Source organism: Neofelis nebulosa, chromosome 2 (genome assembly GCF_028018385.1).
Source record: "Neofelis nebulosa isolate mNeoNeb1 chromosome 2, mNeoNeb1.pri, whole genome shotgun sequence".
NCBI classification, from domain to species: domain Eukaryota; kingdom Metazoa; phylum Chordata; class Mammalia; order Carnivora; family Felidae; genus Neofelis; species Neofelis nebulosa.
Genome location: NC_080783.1, coordinates 47,108,251 through 47,133,031, shown reverse-complemented (window position 1 = coordinate 47,133,031; position 24,781 = coordinate 47,108,251). Strand labels below are relative to the sequence as shown.

Sequence of the window (24,781 nt, the reverse complement as noted above, 5' to 3'; positions counted from 1 at the left end):
AAGTAATGTCCCATGCTCTGATCCCAAGTAATATCTTTCCTTCCTCCCTTCCTTCTTTTCTCTTTCTCTTCTGTTTTTCCTGCTATCCATCCTTCCTCCCTCCCTTCCTTCCTTCCTTCCTTCCTTCCTTCCTTCCTTCCTTCCTTCCTTCCTTCCTTCCTCTCTCCCCATCTCCCTTCTGCCTTTTCTCTTTTTTAGGTTTGTTTAGTGGTTAACAGAAGGAGTCTGGAGTGAGACTGTGCTATGGGCTCAGTGTGTCCCCCTACAAATTCATATGGTATCTTAACCCCCCAGTAACTCAGACTGTGCTGTATTTTGAGATAAGGCCTTTAAAGACATAATTAAGGACCAATGAGATTGAGGTGGGCCCTAATCCAATATGACTGGTGTCCTTATATAAAGAGGAAACATTAGGATATGGATACACACAGAGGAAAGACGTACTACCTATAAGCCCAGAAGACAGACCTCAAAAGAAACCACTCTTTGTTGACACCTTCATCTTGAACTTCTAGCTTTCAGAGCTGTGAGGAAATAAATTTCTATTGTTTAAGCTACCCAGTCTATGGGATATTGTTTTGGCAGCCCTGGTAAACTAGTACAGACTGTAAAACTTCACATACCAGTTTAGTCACTTACCAATTATGTGAATTTGATAATATATGTATCCCCTCTTTGCTTCTGTGTACTCATCTATAAATTGGGTATTTTACTAGAACCTACTTCACTGGATGTGAGGATTAAATGTAAAGGAATTAGAATGGTGACTGCTTCAGTAAATTTTAGTTATTATAATTTGTATAAGTAATGTTTGACATCATGTTGGGTGCACTGTAAAAAAACCGAAGCTCAATATTCATGGAGCTTATTCTTCCTTGAGAATGTTATCTCAGATTCTATGAAGGTCTAGAAAATAATTGAAAGCATAGCACTAACTTGGAAAGAGATTAGGGAGAAGCTGAGAAACATTTTTGTACTGATTTGGTTAGTATGCAAGCCAAGAATTCCTGGGCTACAAATTAGAAGATGAGCAGTACAGATCTTAAGGTAAAGTGAATATTCTAAGGATTGCAGTCAAGTGGAGCTAGAAATATGTTGGCAATTTGGCTTTGGTGACTGGAAGAGAACTCAAAAGGAATGGCAACGGACATTGATGTGAATGAGAACTTACGGCAGGATTCAAAGAGCAAAAAGCTCACAGAGAATGGAAGACACTAAGAGTAGGCTGGAATTACAGCATTCGATTTCTAGTACATAATTTTGGGAAAGACATGAAACAATATGTAGACAGTTACAGATCTATTCTACCTTTAGTTCCGGGAATGTACTCTTTCTTGTTATCTTCTGTGATCTGTCATCTTGAAATTAATCTGGAAAAATTTCATATTGTGTAATTGTGTTGTGTATTATCAGCATGGAGCTTATATAATTTAAAGTTCCGAGCTCACATATTATTGAACTTCTTTTTTAAAGTTTTACTGTCAATTTGCAAGATCAATGCATACTTTGCTATGTCTAAAAGGGAGGAATTTCATTTTGGCTGCTTCTTTGTGGTGTATCAATGAAAGACAGGACAGACAAACCTGACAACCAGAAAAGAGGAAAAAATAGATTGAAGAATAACTCCAATTTTCTGCTCAGCAGTCGCTAACGTTGTTATCCTCTTGGTGTTTATTACTGCCATCTACTCAATTTGGCTGATCCCTTGGGGGCTACCTTTCTGCCCACTAAAATTTGGAGCCTTCTTTTATCTTTAATCTATGTGCCTCCTTGGCTCTTTCACATTTTGGGTGAGTTTGCTGCACACTAACACCAAGGATAATGAATGAAGAAATAGAGAATTAGAATAAAACTTATGGTGAGAGAAGGGGAAGATAAAAGCCCTCCAGTGATTTTTATAGTTTTCTATTTTCTCTGTATGTTTTGAAGGTCATTTTTTATGAGTAGTATTTTCAATGGAAAATTTCCAAATATTCATAATGACCAGGGTCCAGAAATTTTTTTTTTTAACTATTTTTAATAGGCTTCCAACTCTTGTTCCTGGATGGAGAGTTTCTGAACTTGCATAATCTCAGTAAGAGATTTCAGAGCCAGACTTTTCTCAGGCAAAAAATATTTTTTTAATAAATACATTGTGGGAATGCAAATGTTTGGGTGGCTTCTCAAGAGAGGTCTAAGGCTGTGTGACTGCACATTTGCCACATAATAAATTCTAACAAGTCTGTACAGAGCCTTCTTTATCTCTTTATTAACTCCCCCCCCCCCACCCCAGGTCCACATTCTTGGAACACTGAGTCATCATTATAAGCATTATTTTGGCATCAGGATTATTTATCTATGAAATAAGGTTAAAATTAGGTAAAATGTGATGAGATTCTGGCTATAGGGAATATACACCACATTTGTTTTAAGAAATATTAGAAGTGCACGATGCCTGGGTGGCTCAGTCGGTTAAGTGTCCGACTTTGGCTTGGGTCATGATCTCACGGTTCGTGGGTTCGAGTCCCATGTCAGGGCTATTCGCGCTGACAGCTCAGAGCCTGGAGCCTGCTTCAGATTCTTTGTCTCCCTCTGTGTCTCTGCCCCTCCCCCATTTGCGGTCTGTCTTTCAAAAATAAATAAATGTTTAAAAAGTTAAAAAAAAAAGAAATATTAGAAGTGCAAAGATACAGCATTTATAAAACATCATTTTAAAATAAAGTCTTAACATTTTTTTGAAGTGGTTTCTTATCTATTAGGTCACTGTATCTGGACAATAATGCTATACAGCCAATGGCACAGGTATGCTGAATTTATGTTAGAGATACATGAGTTATTTTCCAACATCACATGGCTAGTAAGTGACAGAAGCAAGACTCGATCCTCAACTTTCCCAAAGGTTCCTTAAAGTAAACAAGACTTATGGGATAGAGACTAAATACAATTCAGGAAAATATTATCCAATATGTCAATTACTTATATCTGTATTTATTTGCCTTTGAAATATTACCTTTATTGTGAATTGAAGACTATGAGCAGGCAATATCACCAAAGGAACTACAGTATAAAAACCAGTTTCTCTGGTTGCTAATCCTACAAGTATAATTGATTAACCAATGTAAGAAAATAGCTTAAAAGCAGGCATCTGGGGAGGAAATCTAAATGAAGACTCAGTCTACAATATGAATATGAATCCCAAATAATTCTACAGCTAATTATAATTATATGCTTGAAATAAGGCTCAAATAAAATAGGAGTTTGCTGTTTTCAACTTTGGTCTTTAGCCAAGATTTTTTTTTTTTTAGATTTGTAGATGTGTCTTCTATTTCCTCTAAAATTTGGGGAAAAAAGAAAATATGATGCTTTAAAGATTTTCAGGTACCTTTTTTGCGGTTCCTCTGTGTGACTTGTTCTACTCCATTCATTCAATCTTTGGCTACTGGGTGAATTTTTGTGCCCTCTTCCCAAGTATAAGGGACCCCCCCTCCCACCAGTTTTTTTTTTTTTTTTTCTAAGGCTTTGACCTGTGCCCTTCTTGAATGCGGTTAGCTAAGGTTTGGGTCAAAAGCCAACTTCCCATATTTATGGATAGACCAATGCAGAAATATTTACACAATAACAAAATAATCACTAATGGGGTACCTGGGTGGCTCAGTTGGTTAAGTGTCAGTTTCTTTTTATATTTATTATAAAAAATGTCAACAGAAAAGTAATGAAAGATGTATTTACAGAAATGGTTTCTATATGTATTTTGCAATTATTTGATTATAAATATTTTTCATGATACCAATTTAATTTTTTCATTCAGAAATATCTATAGTTCAGTCCTCTTTCATCATAACTTCTATGATTATAATAAGCTTATAAGTTTTAAGTAACTGGAAATTTTATTTTTCCCCCATCTCTGCAATGGGAAAAATGCAACATTTTTTATTAATAAAACCGTTTAGAAATTGTCTATTTCATTTATGTTTGATTCTATCTAGAAAAAACATAGTATTATCACTTAGTTTTCATCTAAGTGATATATCTGCACAAATGAAAAGCAAGCATTCTATGGTAGTTAATAGGGGATGGGAGTGGGAAAATTGGGGAAATGTTGTTTAAGTGTACAAATTTGCAACTAGTAGATAAAAAAAATCCTGGATATCTATTGCACAATGTAATAATTATAGACAACAATACTATTCTATAAATTTCAAAGATGTTAACAGGCAACTTAATTGTTCCCACCACAAAAAACAAGTGATAATTATGTGATGCAATGGAGATGTTAGCTAACATGGTAATAATCACATTGCAGTTTCCAAATGTATGAAATCAACATGTTATACGCCTTGAACTTACACAAAGTCATATGTCAATTATATCTCAATAAATATTTTTTTAAAGTAAAGTAAGCATTCTGTTTGGTATTGTTAAGATAGTATGAGCCATAGGCAAAATATACTATGACTATGTATTACTAATTATAATAGATTTAATAAACACCTTCATTTAAAGAGGGAGAGTATTATTGAGAGACTGATGATTTTCTGACCATCTGATCTTATTAATATTTACAAAATTAAAACGGTCTTCTTAACTGGGGAAGGTAATACATGTTCATTTCTAAGAAATCATAAAACATAGGGGCGCCTGGGTGGCTCAGTTGGTTAAGCATCCGACTTCAGCTTGGGTCACGATCTCGTGGTTCGTGAGTTCGAGCCCCGCGTCGGGCTCTGGCCTGATGGCTCAGAGCCTGGAGCCTGCTTCCAATTCTGTGTCTCCCTCCCTCTCTGACCCTCCCCCGTTCATGCTCTGTCTCTCTCTGTCCCAAAAATAAATAAACATCAAAAAAAAAATTAAAAAAAAAAGAAATCATAAAACATAAAGAACAGGAGAAGAAAATCCTAGAATAGTCATCAACCTACACACTCAGAGAAAACAAAACAAAACAAAAAACACTAGTGCATATGATTTCAGATATATGTGAACATGTGTGTATTAGTGTATTTACGTAAACGTGAATAATCACAGCACATATGTATTTTGGTAACCTCCTTTGTCATTGAACATGAGGATATAGGTATCTCTCTAAAATGACCTATATAACTCATTTAATAACTGTATAATATTTTATTTTTTATTGTTTTAGAATTTATTTTGCCAATTAGAAAATTAAGTTATCACAAACATTACAAACATCAATGTAATAAATATATTTGAAGTTTAACATTTTAAAATTTCCTTCACTATTCCTTTCTGGTACATTCACAGGCAAGGAATTATTAGGACAAAATCTTGTACATTTCTAAGAATTTTCACGTGTGTAAACTGCCATTCAGGTATATAATTCCAATATACACCTTTTTCAGGGGCTTATAAAAATGTTTATTTCTTTGTCTTTGCCTAAATGGTGTGTATGTGTGTTATGTGTGAGAATGTATATGTGTTCCTTTAAACTTTACCAAGCACTCATTTGAACTGCAATAAAAAGTGACTGTCTTTGTGGACAGTATGATGTCTGTGACCAAATTAGAGAAATATTTTACAAAGTATGAAGATGCAAAGTAAAGATTGGTAATAATAAATATATGCATCTGCTCTGGTATACTATTTTCTTTCAAAATAAATTAAGGGTCAAAAGAGATGAGAGAGCAAACAAATATATTAATGTTATTTCATATGTAGGGTAAGACTGCAAAAAATGAAGTGAAAAGAATGGACGTAAGAGAGGAACAAGATGCCTTTTGAACATCAATCTGGTTCTTTCTAGTCGTTAATAGGAAAAAGCTTTAAATATCCATGCAACTCTAGGTTTTTAGCTGCTAAATAAAGGGTTAGAACAGGTGATAATCTGTGTTGATTTTGAATAAAGATAATATGTGGAAAACACACGTAACAGAATGCGTGGCCTTAGTGGGCTTTCCTTAGCAAAATTTCACCCCTGCAAACTCCAAAGTGTACAGAAGTAGCAAATATCTCCAGAGTACAGCCTAAAGTTTGATGAGAGTAAAGAACCAAAGAAATGGCCACATTTGTTTTCAGAATGGTAAATGTGACTTATCCCAATTCAGGCAACGAGGAAAAAAAAAATGGAAGGGGGTTAAGTGTGGGGGAAAAAAAAAAGATCTTGTTTATCCTTAATTCAAAGAATCATTGTTTGAATCACTGTTTTCAAGAGAATTCCTGACATCTTCAATATCACCAAACATCATACCTCATCAGCATTCTCATTTATAATCCTTAAACTATTTGAGTTTAGCTTGATACTAAACAAAGTAAGTTAGATTAAGACTTTTCTCTCCACTCTGCCTGCTGCGCACTCGCCTGTGCCCCTCCTAACCATGCCTCACAAAATCGAAGAAATCAAGGACTTTCTGCTCATGACCAGGCGGAAGGGTGCCAAGTTCGCTGGCAGCCACCATTCTGCTTTCTTCATGGACTGTTCTAGATGTCTCCTCCGTCAAGATTAAAAATAATAATAATAATAAGGGTAATGTGAAGTTTAAAGTCCGATGCAGCAGATACCTTTACACTTTGGTCATCACAAAGAAAAGGCAGAGAAACTGAAGCAGTCCCTGCCCCCCAGGTTTGGCAGTAAAGGAGCTGAAATGAACCCGGCACACTGATTTGAACTGTATTAAAATTTTAAAAATTCTAAAAAAAAAAAAAAAAAAAAAGAAAAGAAGAGAAAAGAAAAAGAAAAAGACTCTTCTCTCAAAAAGAAAATTGCAAAATAAGGTGAAAAAACACAGTATGTCAAATCATATCACACTATGATGAACATCAGAGTTGAGCTATATACTCAGTATTAGATGATTAGTACTCTTAATAATGTAAGAGTTGTAAACTGGAAAGGGTAATATCTGGGAAACACATCCTAGATAAAGTGAAATACCAAAAACCTTTGAAGTCTTGGGAAGAAAACTTGAGAAATTAGGATAAAGAGCAAGCAAAATGTACAAGAAATGTTATACATTAAAGTTTAATGAAAGGAAAACTCATATAATAAATTCTATTTAAAGGAAAGAATATACCTTTAATGAAAACATGAAATAAATGTAAGGGACAGGATCAAATAATGGCGGGTTCAGATTGCCTTAGATTTTGAAGCACAGTGTGACCCAATGAAGCAATATATTATCATATATAAAAATTATCAAGCATTATTATATGTATCCTCCATACTTCATGTCATAACATCACAAATGTTTACCACACACACACAAAATATAAAACATGAAACTAAGAAGTCCTCCTAACATGTACACTTGGAAGTTTTTATGGAGTGAGTTTAAGTATATTCTGGAATATCAGAAACCCAGAAGCTTCCAGATAATATTTTAAAATGAAAGCTGTCTATGATATGTAATATCATTGGAAGTGGAGTTTGGGAGAAGTGGCCCGATTTGTGAGGAAATTAAAAAGTAAATTCAAGATAATTTGTTGATTAAAATTACATGGAAAGTGAGGAGAGAGAAGAATCAAGGACAATTATAGTTTCTGAGTTAACAAAAAGTCAGTGGATGGTTCCAGGTAATGAGTTAAAAAGAAAAAGAACCTGTTGCCTTAGGAAGGTGATGAATTCAGTCTGAGGCACTTTTGAGTTTGAAGTTTCTGTAAGACATTCATTGGAGCCATGAAATAAGAAGCCTAATACGTACATGTGGAGCTCAGGACAGACATCTCTGCCAGAGGTGAGAATCAGGGGCACCCGGGTGGTTCAGTCGGTTAAGTGTCCAACTCTTGGTTTCGGCTCAGGTCATGATCTCACAGATTCGTGAGTTCAAGCCCCGCATTGGGCTCTGTGCTGATAGCATGGAGCCTCCTTGGGATTCTCTCTCTCTCTTGTTCTCTGCCCCTGCCCCACTCACGCTGCCTCTGTCTCTCTCAAAATAAATAAATAAACTTTAAAAAAAAAGAAATGTGAAAATCAAAGTATAAATGATAATTTCTTCTGTGTAGTGGATGAAACAGTTTTAACACATACTTGTATAGCACTTGCTAAAGAGCAGACATTCTTCCTTTTACAAACTTTAATTTCATGTAATCTGTGACTCTATGAGGGGAGTATGAGGATTAGAAAGGAATACCCTAGAACTAAACTCCAAAGAATGAGAATGAGGAAAAAGGTCTGAGAAGACGACTGAGAAATGGCCAGGGAAGCAGGAGGAAACCTGGGAAGCTATAGTGATATGGATGCTAAGGGAGGCACTTCAAGAAAGTGTTGCAGGTTGACAATGTCTAAAGCACAGATGGTTCAAAGGAAGGCATGGTGGTTAGTGTCAATGACATTGTCAGTACCCTTGCAGAATGACAAAAGATTTGATATAGTTGTGTGGGCAGGTGAGCTGTCGAAGGAACTGGAATAGAGGCTGTGAACACAGCAAGTTAGGGTATCATTTCATGAATGTATCCAGAAAAATAAGAAAAGTAAAGGGAAACTTCTCTTGAGGGTATAGTTTTATACGTTTCTGCCATTAGAGAGAGGAAGAAAAAACTAAAGCAGAAAAAAAAAAAATGAATAGAGGATCCTATAACATGAATAGAAGATCCTGGGCAACAGATGAAGAGGGTCTAAATTTAGACCTGAAGAAAAGAGTATATTCCATTAAAATGAGAGGTGGGGGCACCTGGGTGGCTCAGTCAGTTAAGCATCTGACTTTGGCTCAGGTCATGATCTCCCAGCAGTTCGTGAGTTCAAGCCCCGCATCAGGGTGTCTAATGACAGCACTGAGTGGCTTCAGGTCCTATCTCCTTCTCTCTCTGCCCCTACCCTGTTTGTGCTCTTTCTCTCTCTCTCAAAAATAATAAATAAATATTTGTTTCAAAATGAGAAGTATTCTTTTGGGAGGGTTGAGGAGGTATGATACATTTTCAGATGTGTGAGTGTATGTACGTGTATGTATTTTGCGAAGGAGTTGTTGAAGAGCAAATAGAAAGTCGATGTTGTTGCTGTGATTCAGTTTTCTAGGTGAATAAGAGGTTGAGATTGTTCAAAATGTCAAGTAGTAGTGGATTTTTTAAAATGTGAGGGTTTGACATCTTCTCTAGACAAAATAAAAGGAGGTATTGAAAATTTCTTGTTAAAGGATTTCTGGACCTCTGGGATCCAAAATTATAAATTCATAATAATTGGCCTGTGAAAATCAGTGCTCCTTCTCTCTAGATATCAAAATTAAACTTTTGAAGGATCCAGAGTTGGATTTTATCAATTGGGCAGAGATAAAAGACCACAAGGGCAAGACTTTGAGGAGTGTTGGCAAGAGGAAACATGTAAGTGGTTTGCTATTTAATCATCCACAAATAATTTTTCCTATGTGTACATTCTTTCTTCAAAAAATGTAGATGATATGTTATGCTAGCAATATCACATACTCAGAAATTTAAATATATGAAAATGGCTAAATGCACACTCATGTTTATTTTAGCATAAAAATGTTACATTTTTAATGTAGATATGCAACGTTATGATAATTATCAGATATGGTGACACATCCATCTATCAGATGTAATATTACACAAAGTTAAATTGGTAATGTTAATGACTAGAAGCTAAAGTGGGGGAATAATCATGGTAATATGAATTTTAAAAGCTGAATACAAAAAATGTATGTCTATTTTAAGATCAGCTAAAATTGATGTTCATGCAGAAAAATATGTTTTAAAAAGGGAAAATATATTAGGCTAGTGAGAATATGGATATCTTTTTGTCATTTTTTTAACTTTTTAAATTGTTTCAGTTTTCTTGTTTGTTTTCATATTGAACAACCATTTGTAACCACTTTTTATCGATATTAGTAAGCCGAAAATGTTCAAAATCTAGATCTCAGGGAAAGATAGCCTATGTCTACTCCAGGAATAAACTTATAAATAATAAGCTTCATTACTCCACTTTAATCGTAGTGATTCCATTTCCCCTATGGTGATTGGTTTAATTATTTCTATATGATAAGTTTCTGACCAATGATATGAGAAAGTAAGTATGCTATTTTCCCGGGGTTCGAGATTATGTACTTTTGAAAAAGATTCTTGCTTTAAATGGAGCCACATGGAAAAGGCCACATGGTGTGTCTGTCCATTTGTCTTTATGTGATGCTTGTGACTGAAGCAATCATCTTATAATATTGAGACCTACCTGAGATAAAGACTATCTGCTATAAATGATAGAAATAAAATGACAGGGGAACCTGGATTTGTGTTGAATTAACTGGTCTTGAAGCATATTACCTCTGTGCTTTGTACAGTAAGATAATATAATGAAATAAGTAGCCTCATTATCTAAGCTAGTTGGCTGTGGTTTTGTCCTACACCCAGCCAAATGTAACCTAACTGAGAGTTATTTTGCTTTTATTACTTTCACAAACTGCTTATTAACCAATTTTTTTCAACTGTTTTGATAAAGGATGCTTGGGGGATGAGAAAATAGTATCAGTACTACAAAGCCTACGTAAGAATCCCCTTTTCTCATCATTAAAACTGTTTTAACACTAAAATAATGCCTGATGTTTTGCTATCAGAGTCCGATTTTTAAAGTTCTTAAAAATAGTTTGTCTTTTGTTTTTTTTAGTTTTCATTTTTTAAGTAATCTCACTGCCCAAGTTGGGACTAAAACTCACACAGAGATCAAGAGTCACATGCTCTACTGACTGAAGCAGTCAGCGCCCCTACAAGAGTCAAATTTTTAGATTATGTTTTAGAAATATACCCAGGGTAAAGATAAAATACGGAAAACAATGAAGCAAAACGTTCTGACCTGATAAGTAAATTAATATTAGAAACACAGGGTGATTCAAAAATAAAACAACAACAAAACACATCCTGAAATAACTGCAGACTATTGACTTTATTCGTGTTTACTTAAAGACTGCCAGTCCACTAGGGAAACACCTACTAGATCTGGCTCCTGTTACAGGAAGTCATATTTCCGGAGACTTGTGTAATGTGAAATTCCCTAATGTTAGTTAATAGGTCACATCATAACACTTATCTGTGTTTTAGATTGTAACAATCTCATTGATAAAAAACTTTGTTACTCTCTTTTACATTCAGAAGCAGTTGTCACATATGATTTTATAAAGCTGGAGAGTTTCTTCTAAGAATAATACATTAAAAGCTGTTCACTGTGTGAGCCTAACTGCTTGTCATGTATAATGTGAGAAATAAAAGTAAAGACAATCCCATAGAAAGGAAATGGTGACAGTAGGGAGAAAAAGCGAATATCTTCATGTTATAACCCAAAAATAAAAACTGAAGTGGAGAGCATGATGATACAATTAGATACTATTAGAGATAAAAGAAACCATAGGGATAGGTATTTTTTAAGGAGAAAACTGAATCCCACAAACAGACCCCCCCCCCCCCCCCGCCAAAGTCTTACATTTGCAAATTGGCAGAACTTCAATTCAAACATGGGAATTGCGAACATTCAAGGAAAAGGCACCTGGTGCAAGAAAGACCCACTGTTCTTGCAAATATCTTCCTCTTTTTTCCCCCAAAGTGGATTTCAGGTTATTTACAATCTCTAGAAACTAACATTTCATCAAGTTCTAACTAGGGGATTTTATTCTCTGTTTTGGACCTATGTCCTATAAGTAAAATAAGTCAAGAAGAAACTCATCAATTAAAACAATTTAAAATCTTTAAAAATTTTTCTATGTTTATATCTTTAAAGAGGAAAAATAATCTCCCTTTAAATAATACTAAGAAATACTAATTCTTATTGCTAGTTAAGAGAGAACAGAGACCTGGGAAATTGAGAAGGAAAATTGAGAAGTGATGGGCAGGGAGAGAGGAGAATAAAGAGATAATTAGAAGTTATGAGTCGGGAAAATGTAAATATGTATAAATATTTCTAAAAATCTGTAAGTCAAGTCTGAAGAAAATATGATATAAATCTTCAAATACTAAAAATATAATGAACAAAGAGAAATCACGTAGAAACTCATAATAGAGGAAATAATGCCAAAGATTGTTTGTTATATATTTACCCATGATTACCAAAAGTCTTTTAGAACAATATGCGTGGAATTATATTGTCTAGATTTTACAGTTAAATTTGTAAGACTTTTTTTTTTTTGCTGTTCAGAAGTAGATGTCATTCATTTCTTTGAGTTTATCTTTCCTTATCAGAGTAACTCTGCTTCCCATACTAAGTTTATTTAAAAGCAAAGCGTTTCACAACATACTGTATTCATGTCTTTTCTTTAGCAGGAGGAGGAGGACAAAAGTTGGTATTCTATATCAAACCAAAATGGAGGTTTCTGAGAATTCAGTTCTGCTTAACTACTGAAGCCAATAGCTTCAAATAGAAGGAAATAGAAAAGATACAAATGAATACAATAAATACAGCTGTGAGGAGAAAGAACTGAATATATTAACTGTGGTTTTTTTTCTATTATTATCAACATCCATATTTAAAAAGAGAACAATATTGAAAGATCTACAGTTGCTTCTATTTTTCCTACTTTTTATATTTGCTTTTCTAGGTACCCATTATAGAGCAAGATAGGAAAATGGTATTGCAGGACCATTGCTTCTCTATATAACTGTCTATCTATCTATTTATCTATCTATCTATTATCTTTTGGTTATACAAATACTGTATTAATTCTAATGAATCTATTAACTCACATTGAATGTAACATCTATGATCAGAGGGTGTACGTACTTTGGAAAAACACAGAAAAATGGTTGAGACCCTCCTAATAGGGTTCAAATTAAAACTTTGATTCATAGCTAATGCAATTCAGGTTGATATTACCTTTTTTTATTTCAAGAATCAATAACTAAAGTCTGGTCAAGTTTTCTCATTTCCCCTCAGAGTCTCCTGTCATCACAGATTTTGTCTCTGTTTAGACAAATATATTAGAAACTTCTCAATTTTCTGCTTCTGCTTATCTTAGTTTATATGAGAAAAGGACAGCAAAATGTTAGCCCATGTATGGTGTGGGGGGCCCCAAGCAGACTGCCTCGGGATGGGCCACTTTGGCATAATGATTATTCTGAGCTGAAGGCAATCAACACCTTACGAGCTCAAGAGAAATTTTGGGATAACCTGGTGGTTCAGTCAGTTGAGCGTCCAACTTCAGCTCAGGTCATGATCTTGCGGTTTGTGAGTTCGAGTCCCACAGTGGGCTCTGTGCTGACAGCTTAGAGCCTGGAGCCTGCTTTGGATTCTGTGTCTCCTTCTCTCTCTGCCCATCCCCCACTTGTGCTCTGTCTCTCAAAAATAAATAAATAAATGTAAAAAAAAATTTTAAAAAGAGAGAAATTTTTAATTTCTTTCCCAGAATAAGGGTTACTAGCAGAGATGAATTTTATCTTGAGTGACCTCAAGATTTGTATGGCAAGGCAAGCATCTAATTACCAAACATCTGTTCTTCTTATTGCTCTGTGAAGTACATTCCTTTCCTCTGAAGTCTCAGACTCCCTAGCTCAGGATGACATATATGCCTCATTTTGCCTGTCTTTGGAATTTTCATGTCTATATGGATTCCCCATACATACGATATTAAATTTTATTTTCTCCATTAATCTGTCTCACATCAATTTGATTCTTAGTCCAGCTAGAAGGATCTTTGAAGAGGAGGAAGCAGGTAACTTTCTTTCTGACTGGAAAAATATTATGGTTCCAAATATTAGCTAAAGGTTTTGTTTAATCTCTATTTATTTATGTTGAGAGAAAGAGTGCTCACAATCAGGGGAAGGGCAGAGAGAGAGGAAGACGGAGAACCCGATGAAGCAGGATCTGTACTGTCAACACCCAGCCCAATGCAGGGCTCCATCTCATGGACCAAACCGTGAGATCATGACCTGAACCAAAATCAAGAGTAGGATGCTTAACAGACTGAGCCACCCAGGAGCCCCTATGAGCTAAAGATTTTATCCTGAAGTACAGTAAACATGGTGAACCAATAATGATCAGTTTTCTCACTCAGTGAGAGTAATTGCTGGTGAAATAAGTCCTCATATGGAAAAATCCTGGAATTTATGCTTGTGCTCTAATGAAAACTATCTGGAGGTGTCTGAGCTTAGTTCCAGATTGAAACTGCAGCTGTTCGTGACTGTACCCATATGTTTAGATGACATCCTGAGTTCAACTTCTCTGAATCACCACTGTAAAGGAACAGGGAAACCCCAGGGAGCTGAGTCATGGACTTCCAGGAACCATTAGCGTGTTGATCTTCAGCTACTTCAATTTAGACTATAAAATGTTAAACCCATAAAAGAATGAGAACTGTAGGCCCAGAGAATGAAAGGCAATTGGTGCCACTTCTTTTTTTACTCATAGGATCCAATAAATAGTTCTCTGTTTTTCTTGGTTCCTCCTCAACGAATGCTCATTATTTTACATTTTTATAAAAACCAGTTAGTTTGTCCAAATTGTCATTTCTTTTTCTCCCATCCAAATTCAGTCTAATACATACTCATATAATCAGGAATCCGATAACCTCTTCTTGTTAAATGCCCTACTTAATTCCTTTGATTATAATTTTCTGAGAATAGAGAACAGACTTTTGATTTTTTTGTAAGCTACTTTAAATATTAATAATTAAATTAATTTATACATTATTAAACTGTATGGCATTGGATACTTTTTGTATCATGCAAAGGACCTAATATATAAAAAGCATATTGAGTTAATACTCAGCTTTGAAGATATTAAAAATTGAATCTGCTTATTCAAGTATAATGATAGAACTGAAAGATATCTAAAAATGATTTAATCTCTCCCTTGGCTTCTCAAAAAGATCTTTTCTCAAAGATTTCTTTTTCGTTGGATAACTTTATGGCTTATCTCACACGAAAAACTTTATAAAGAGGAGCTCCTGGCTGTCTCAGTTGGTAGAGCACAAGACTCTTGATATCAGGGTTGTGAGTTCAAACTCCACATTGGGTGTAGAGATTATTTAAAAATAAAAATCTTCAAAAAAAACTTTACAAAGATAACTTCTTTATCTAGCCTTCTCTAGGACATATTATTACTTGATACTCTTTTTGATCCTAACTCTATATTCTGTTTTCTTTAGATATTTAATCACATCTCAAGTATGTCCTTCATGGTGAGATATAAGCTACTGAGATCTGAGGGAAATTAGACTCCTTTCTAAAATACAAATACACACATGCACAGATATTTTTTATGCACATTTCTGGGCATCTGTGGATGCCCACTCACTCTGTTTAATTGAGGCGTCCAGTACCTACTACAAGGAGAGACCGTCACTTGTATGTCTCTGGTTTCTGAATATGGAGATGATAATATGGAATGCAGATAAGTGGTAGTGGGGAGAGTAATGTTGATATAACAATGAAATGGCAAACAATGGTATTTCAAGGACTTTTTACTTTTTTAAGGGCTTTAATTAATGCATGCAAACTTAAAATGGCTTTAAATGAACTGACCATATATAGAAAAAATTTAAAAAAAGAAATCTCTTGCCATGTGAATTGTGGCTAATTTAAGTTCTCCTGGATTAGACATCTTTCTTTAGTTGATACATTCATCAGCAATTCCTTAAGAGAAAACGTACAAAGCATACACAAAAAGGTTAATCCTGGGAAGACTAAAATAGGAATAAAATTATGGGCACTAAAAAAAAGGTTTAGGTGTTTCTAAGAGAAATTGCTTATCTCACAATTTTTTGAGAAAGCACATTAACATCAGGATGTGGATGTACAATAATTTCTTTGTTGTGTACCTGTTTCCTATCCTCATGGACTGAACAACTATGCTAAAAGAGATTAAAACCACAGAACTCCAATAAGATATATAGAAATCTGAATAATGTACCCACTTTCACCTGATTATAAGACCAAATTCTAATGCTAAATATAAATTTTGTCTACAGCACTTATCATTTGGGATTATGTTTGCCTCAACTGGTATAAATAATTGAGCTTTGAGGTATTTCAAGCATCTTAATTAATATACATGTAATTGGAGTCCTGGAAAGAAAGGAATGTGCCTAAGAAGGCAAACGGCATCAGACGGAAATGTGGATCTATGGGCAAATATAAAAGATTGTTTTGTAACATTTAAATCTCTTTAAAAGATAATTAGCTCATCAATTTGACAAATGTATCCTACTAATGTAAGATGTTAATAAAATGAGTTTGGAGCATATGGCTAGTCTCTTTAGCTTCGTAAATTTTCTGTACATCTAAATGTATTTAAGTAAAAAGTTTATTTTGAAAAGATGACTAATTGAAACCGGAATAAATTTATAACATGTAAGGAAACAAAGTATATGGCAACAATAGCACAAAGGCCAGGGAAGGGAAAGTAGAAGTTCACCGTTTGAAGTTCCTTGTACTATTAGAGAAATGGCTTAACATCTCTTGAAAGTAGAATGGGATGAGTCAAAGATGTGTACGCTCAGCCCCCAAACAACCACTAAAATAACAACGAATGATAGCAAATAAACCAACAAAGGCAATAAAATATTATCATACATAATACTGAATTCAGAAGACCCCAAGTAAGTAAAAAAGAAAACAAAAATAGATAGGACCAATAGAACAACAGCTAAGTGAGAGACATGAATTCAAACCTATCAATGATCACATCAAATATAAATGCTCTAAGCACTCTAATTTAAAGGCAAATATTTCCTGATTGAGTAAAGCATCAAGACCAAATTATATATTGCCTAAAAGTCCATTTTATTTATGAGCAAACAAGTGAAAAATGAAAAGATCTTAATATAGACTGATAAAAGAATAGAGAATGTACAAACCACTAATATCAAGAAATGAAGGTTTCACATTATTACAGATTCTAGTATAAGGAAATAGTCGTATGCGTATAAATTTGACAACTTAGATAATTGGACCAATTTCTTGAAAGACAAACTACCAAAGTTCACTCAAGAAGCAATGAATAATCTGAATAGCTTATAATTATTTTTTATTGAATTTTGTAATTACAAACCTTTCCACAGAGAAAATTTCAGTCCCAGATGGTTTCACTGATGAATGCCACCAAACATTTAAAGAAGACATAATACAAATTTTACATTAACTACTCCAGAAAATTTAACAGAAGGTAAGGAGTACTTGCCAATTCAATCTGTAAGCCCTGAATTACCCTGATACCAAAACCAAAAACGACAATATGAATAAAAAACATTAGCCTCCAGGACAGCAATATCAGGTAAAAATAGGTTCCAGTTTGCATCAGGAAACAAAACAGGAAGATCCTGTTTTCAGTTTTTAAAATTTAGGTATCCAGTATTATAATATTTGTACTTTTATTCTATTGAGAAAATATAAAAGGAATATTATCATGAATCTAGAATTCTTCACACTGAATTCTTTTTTTTTAATATGAAATTTATTGTGAAATTGGTTTCCATACACTGAATTCTTTTTAATAGTTTTCTGTTTTTATTTTTTATTGTGGTAAAGTAGATATACCATGAAATTTGCTATTTTAACCATTTTTTTTAACATCTAATTTTGAGAGAGAGAGAGAGAGAGAGAGAACGAACAACTGGGGAGGGACAGAGAGACAGAGGGAGGGAGAGAATCTCAAGCAGGTTCTATGCTGTCAACACAGAGCCCGACATGCTCAAGCTCATGAACCATGAGATCATGACCTGAGGTGAAATTAAGAGTTGGAGGCTTAACTGACTGAGCCACGCAGGTGCCCCTGCTATTTTAACCATTTTTAAGTGTACAACTCAGTAGCATTAATTACATTCACAGTGTTGTACAATCATTACTGCTACCAACTGCTGAAATTTCTCATCACTCCAAACAGAAACTCTGTATGCATTAATCAGTAACTCACCATTTATCCCTTCCTCTAGATGCTGGTAAACTCTAATCTACTCCCTGGCTCTATGAATTTGTCTATTCTGGATATACACATGAAACTATATACTATATGTTCTTCTGTGTCTGGTTTATTTCACTTTAGCATGCTTTCAAGGTCCATTCTTGTAGTATGAATCAGAAATTCATTCATTTTACATTCATGCATATTTGAAAATAGTTGGCACAAAAAAGAGCAAGAGTAGGCATATGATATTTTAATATAATCATTTTGATTCATTTTGTAAGATAATTTGAAGTTTCCTAAATGAATTTTAAAAATATCAAAAGTTTGCAACAAACACTATTATTCTGAAGGCTCATCCCATTACTAAAGTTTACTCCATTTTTAAGTCTTGTAAAGTTAAGAACGAGGTGATGCTTAGAGATGGGATATTATGGGATTTGAGGCGAGGATAGACATTGATATGAATCATGAAGAGGAGAGATAAACTGAGGTTGGTTGGCAGCAGAGTGGTGGTGGCACTGAGGGTGTGGTACAGTTGAAGGATGCCAGTGACAAATTATGCTGGTAATAAAAACACTACATTTTATTAGTGCCATATTGATTGATACTTTCACATTTCTGATGTTGAAATAGTCTAATCAACAACATATAATATTTATTCAGTCTACAGAGAATGCTACTATGCTATTATTACATTTTGATTAGGGAATTCCTTGCAGTAAGTCCATGTCACCTCAGGGAACTGTGGTCCACCAGACAGAACAATTGGAATAGAAATACTGCATCACTGGCACTTCTACTATGGATCACGGTGTCCTTTTACTCTTTTGTCTTTAAAATAAAATGTGTTTGTTCCAATTAAGAGAGAACATAGGATCCCAAAGGAAGTCCTAAAGAGAGATGAACATAGCAAATTTGACATGGATCCAGTGCTTTTTGTTATTGGTTCTGGAAAGAAGAAATGTGGCAATGATTAGGTCATCCTTAGCCTTTTGGTAGTTGAATCCTAAGTTTTGGTTCTACATGACACCTGCCACTTGGAGAAGAATTGAAGACAAGGAAAAAAGAGTAGTGGGAAGACTGGGCTCCTGGCGATGATACATCACACCAAGAAACTAGTCATGGAGGATTTCAAAGACCTACTAGAGAAAGAACTTTCTGGAATAACTTGCAACATTTCTTCATTTTGATGAAATTTAATATTCAGAAACAAGGACTTTAATAGTCACTCAATTTCTTAAATTCAGATATCTCCAAGGCACAAACAAAAAATTATAGCTTTGGTATATTTCTATAAAAGGTATAATACATTTAAGAATATTTTTTGTTTTTAGGGGCTCTTGGATGGCTCAGTGGGTTAACTGTCCGACTCTTGATTTGCGCTCAGGTCCCAATCTCACGGTTTGTGACTTTGAGCCCCGTATCAGGCTCTGTGCTGACAGTGGGGACACTGCTTGGAGTTTCTCTCTCTCTCTCTCTCTCTCTCTCACTCCCCCTCCCTCTCTCTGACCCTCTCCCACTCTCTCTCTTTCTCTCAAAATAAGTAAATAGACTTTAACAACAACAAAAGAACATTTTTGTTTTTAAAAAGACAAATCTGAAAATTAATTTCCCAAGTTAAATGTTTTAGATGGAAAACAAAAACGGGAGGGTGCTAGAGTCAGGCTTTACTGAAATAGGTGAATTATAGTACAGTTCTTAAATCATGTCTACATAGCAAAAATAAATTGTTGATATAATTAACTTATTTTAACCAATATTACCATTCAACTTATTTATGTACACTAATAAATAAGGTATTTTTTAAAAATCCTATTCTAAGTACTTCCCTTCCCTTTTCATATTGTTTCTCCTGCCCTTTATTCTTTTATTTTGCAAAGATTTTTACTTTGCACTTTTTTTCCTGCTAATTAGGTAGTGATCTGAGTTGAACTGTGTCTTAAAAGTTTGTGACACTGAATTTAAACCAACCATTTCTAAAGAATATATAGCATTTACTATTTGGTCAGTTGCTAGGTATTCTGAGAATAAGTAAAGCCTTTTGAACTTGGCCAGTAGTTACTCATCTTGTCCAATTATCTTTTGAATTTGAATAATATAGATAAAATAATGGTCAGGAAATTAATTCTCAAGAGAAGAGTAACTTAATATTATAAAAAGTATAGTTTAATAACACAATTTCCCACTTCATAGATTATTTTATTTTTAAATTTAGCAAAAATGTTTATAAAAGAAGATTCTAGTCAGAGTAGTTGTATGACCAACAATCAAGTGAAGCCTTGAGTTACAATCAGACCAGCAAGCACCAACTGATGGCATAATCCATTTGAACAGGAGCCACATTTTGATCTAGTCTATTGAATGTAAAACAAATACTTAAAGGTATCAGACCATACCTTTAAAAAAACAAAAACAAAACAAAACTTGTGCCATTCAGCAAACCTAATGGAAAGAGGAACCAAACAGTAATATGTATGTCATTAAAGTTCTCCAACAACATTCTTTAATTTTTTAATTAAAAAATTTTTTTTAATGTTTTTATTTAATTTTGGAGAGAGAGAGAGAGAGAGAGAGAGAGAGAGAGACAGGGCACGAGCGGGGGAGGGGCAGAGAGAGAGGGAGACACAGAATCCGAAACAGGCTCCAGGCTCTGAGCTGTCAGCACAGAGCCCAACGCAGAGCAGAGCTAGAACCTGTGAACTGCAAGATCATGACTTGAGCCAAAGTCGGATGCTTAACCGATTAAGCCACCCAGGTGCCCTTCTCCAAGTATTTTAAAGTTTTGCTTTTACATCTATAATGTTAATTACCTGTATTTACATTAATATTTAACCCCTTTGATCCCTATGAATAGCTTATATAATTTTATTAACCCATAGGCTCTGAATTAAATTGCATACTCTGATACATTTTCAAAGACAGTATTCATTTTTTAGTTTAAAGATTAGAGGAGATATAGATAAAATGTCTTGAAATAATCATGCACTAGAATGATGAATTAAAAACAATCTAAAACTGTTTTTGGAAAGGATTTTCTTAGGTTTAAAAACTTTGCAGTATCTCAAAATTGACATGTTTCCCTTCTGATGTAAATACTATGCCTTTATACATAAAATATGACTCTCTGGGCTGTAGATTTCCTGCTTGGGTTCTGCCCTCTGTGTTTATCACACAATTTACAAAGTCATTTTGTGACTAATTTCCAGAGCACTGAGTCACACTGTGGCTGTTGCTTATCTTTTCTTTTTTTTCCTACATGGCACTGTTTGGCCTTCATTTTTTGGTATTACTTACACAAATGAGCTTTTTCCATAATTAAATAACTTTGTCTCATTATAGTTCGGTGGTTGTGTACTTTTATATTATGTGCTTTTATTGGCTACCAGAAGCAAATTTTAATGTTTCATAACCAACAGGAACATGATAGTACATCATGTAGGTATGTGATCTATTGCTTTAATTAACATCATTGTACTACAAATAGTGAAATGATATATATTCTTATTTAGGTATCTTAGAATGTGAGTTTTATTCTTTGAAGGCTTGTAAAGTATTTCCTTAGAGAGATTAGTTAATACAGGCATAAAATATTTAATTTAGTTTACAAGAATTCTAATGTTTATGCTTCATTTTAACTACCAACAATTAAAGGTAATGGAAGAAGGTTCTTTAAACATAAGTCTGCCAGGGAGTCTCTCAATCATATTTCTTTATATGTTAATATATACTATTTAAAAGTAAACCAAATCTTCAGAAAATTCCAATTAAACACACAATTAGTAACAAATTGCTACCACAAGCTAAGAATTACAAAAAAGACTACATCTCACCAACTTCTTACAAAAATGTTCAAGGTCTTCAAGCATAAATATATACTGCATATATATTTGCATTAGAACTAAATGCAAAGTGCTGAGAACTTAGTTTTGCACTGAAATATGAGTTTACTTTGTTTACAGAGAAGAGTCAATTTTCATTATAGGGTTACAGACAATGGTCCTCCCCTACCAGCCTTTACCTCTCAGTACCCTGTTTTTCTCCCAAGAAAAAATAAATAAAGGTTATTTCTCATGGGCTAGAAAGTATATTGCCAAGTACTCACGAGTCAAATCTCTGAAGAAAGTTCTTGGAAAGATTTTTTTTCAAAGCGGAGTTGAGGTTATTTTGTTTTCCCTTCCAGGCACTGAAGAGAAGATTTATCTTTTCTACTTCTTTTAAACAGATCAAGAAACTGGGGAGTGGAGAATAGTGAAAGAAATGTAATCTGATCCTACTAGCAGTGAAAGGGCGAGGTAAGAATTTGATGATTATGTAGCCCAAAGTCGCTCCTGTCTATTGGAGCAAAGAGGGAGCCCCAGAGCTGGTTTCAGAGATCACAGGCAGTTGGGAATAGCCAGGCTTCCTGTTTAGGTCACTCCAATAGTATTTAGGCTAATTTCGCCAAACACTTTGAAAGGCTTTTCTATTATGGACAAAATGAAGGAAACAGAATTCAGAATTACTGTTCTTGAAGAACTATATCTTTCACTTTCCAGGATTCTTTTTATAATCAGTCAAAAAAAGAAAAAAACACTTTTCCCCTCAGAGCTATATATTTTTACAATATATATTTACTATTACATTGTTACTTAAAATGACCTCTTTTTCCAGTTTGTTTTTTCTTCAAATTATTTTATCCACATTATGGGTATACTTAAGAAAACAATCTGAGGGCTGAAGTTTCCTAGGATTAGAGAATTATCTATTGCAGAATGATGGGCTGTGAACCCTGAACCTCAGCTCTTTGCTAGTTTTGCAACTTTGGTCAATTATTTAAACTCTCTGAGCATCCATTTCTTTTTCCCTAACATAATAATAATAAAGGTTTTTAAGTTTGATACATGTAGTAAATGGATTAATACATATATGTATACATATAAACATATATAAAACACTTAAGACATGCACCTTCAATAATGTTAATTTTTGTGTTTATTACTATTGTTTATATTATGATGATAATGATATTATTTCACATAATTTGTAAATTCTTAAATATGTCCAATTGTTCTGCTGTAAGTTGCTGTCATGAGGTTAACCTTTAGTGTTTTCTTTTTTCTTTTTTTTTTTCAATATATGAAGTTTATTGTCAAGTTGGTTTCCATACAACACCCAGTGCTCATCCCAAAATGTGCCCTCCTCAATACCCATCACCCACCCTCCCCTCCCTCCCACCCCCCATCAACCCTCAGTTTGTTCTCAGTTTTTTTTTTTTTTTTTCAATGTTTTTTATTTTTTTTTATTTTTGGGACAGAGAGAGACAGAGCATGAACAGGGGAGGGGCAGAGAGAGAGGGAGACACAGAATCGGAAACAGGCTCCAGGCTCCGAGCCATCAGCCCAGAGCCTGACGCGGGGCTCGAACTCACGGACTGCGAGATCGTGACCTGGCTGAAGTCGGACGCTTAACCGACTGCGCCACCCAGGCGCCCCTTGTTCTCAGTTTTTAAGAGTCTCTTATGCTTTGGCTCTCTTCCACTAACCTTTAGTGTTTTCATAATGGAATTATGATCATATCAGACTAAGATCACTAAAGATTTCCTACGATTTCAGAATCTACTATTCCATTAAGGTTTCAGTCATTTGATCAAAAAATCCATCAGTTTCCTGTTTTTCCCTTTTTAGATTGTCTTTGTGCCTTTGGCTTTTCTTTTTTTGTTTGTTTCATTCCTTTAATCTTCGTGAGAGGGGTAACTTTTCTTCTTCTGTATTTTTAATATTTATTGAATAATTATTAGGGGTCTAGCACATAAATAACCTCATTTAATTCTCACAACTAGCTTATGAAGAAGGTGCCCAGGACAGGCCACCCCAAGATGGCTCAATTTGGCATGAAGATTATTTTTTATTTAAAAGCACTCAAAACTCAGCAGATTCAGAAAAGACTGTTTACCTTCCCCACGACAGCCTAAAAGGATTTAGACAGAGGATCTGCTTCGGAAATAGAACTATCACTAGAGATAACTACATTATGATATGAACTAGGCATGGTAGAGAAGAACCTAGAAAGACCTGTTTGATCAAAGTCTCTAGGTCCTATTGTTTTTGATAGCCCTGCAAATGTTTGTTTACCGAATATTTACTCTTTTTTTATCTTCCATTGAATTGCATGCTTTCGGTTTGAAGTATCAGACCCCTAACCCCTCCTTAGTTCAGAGTGACACATATACCTCATTTTGCCTGTCTTTGGAATTTCCATGTCTGTGTGGATTTCCCATATGTACAAAATTAAATTTTATTTTCTCCTGTTTATCTCTTGTCAATTTAATTCTTATTCCAGCTAGAAGGACCTTGAAGGACAAATAAAATTCTTTCCTCTAGACAATGGTGTAGGAGAGAAAAAATAATTTTCCCTCTACCCTTCTAGGTTCTTGGGTGAGACCACCCTATAATAAAAGATTTACAGGGAAAAACAAACAAGTTTAGTAACATGTATACTTTCTGTATACATAGGATATACCCAGGAAAACAGAATGACTCCTTGAAGTGGCCCAAGCTACCATCTTAAACATCTCTAAAGACAAAAGATGATGTTGGGGGTGAGTGAGCCAGTTATGGGAGACTATCAGGAAAAGCACAGCAAACAAGGATTAGGTTGCTATGCAAATTTAAGTCTTTGCCTTCTCCACTGATAAATTTCTAAAGATTTAGTTATTCTCTTCTTCCTGATACAGAGAGGGAGATGCCTGTACTGATGGAGATTTCTCGTATAAACGTAAATGTCCCTTAATAAAAGACAACTTCTCTTTTTTCTTTTTTTTTAAAAATTTTTTAAATGTTTATTTATTTTTGAGAGAGAGAGAGACAGAGCATGAGTGAGGGAAGGGCAGAGAGAAAAGGAAACAGAACTTGAAGCAGGCTCCAGGCTCTGAGCTGTCTGCACAGAGCCCAACAGGGCTCGAACCCACAAACCCCAAGATTATGACCTGAGCCGAAGTCAGACGCTTAACCGACTAAGCCACCCAGGGGCCCCGATAACTTCTCCATTTTC

The 24,781-nt window shown here is 34.6% G+C and overlaps 1 protein-coding gene across 8 annotated transcripts in view; it reads right to left on the bottom strand.

Annotated features, from left to right (window-relative positions):
- Positions 1–24,781, bottom strand: part of TFPI (tissue factor pathway inhibitor) — a 107,030-nt gene that overhangs the window by 49,230 nt on the left and 33,019 nt on the right. For 3 of the 8 annotated variants that reach the window (XR_009256821.1, XM_058711781.1, XM_058711788.1), the window contains exon 4: positions 21,855–22,214. The exons of 2 other annotated variants lie outside the window; for them this stretch is intronic. The gene's annotated coding sequence lies outside the window, so the exon portion shown is untranslated. Of the gene's footprint in view, positions 1–1,308; positions 1,371–21,854; positions 22,215–24,781 lie in introns of all 8 variants that reach the window. 3 more of the 8 variants (XM_058711807.1, XM_058711797.1, XM_058711814.1) reach the window with 3 other exon arrangements.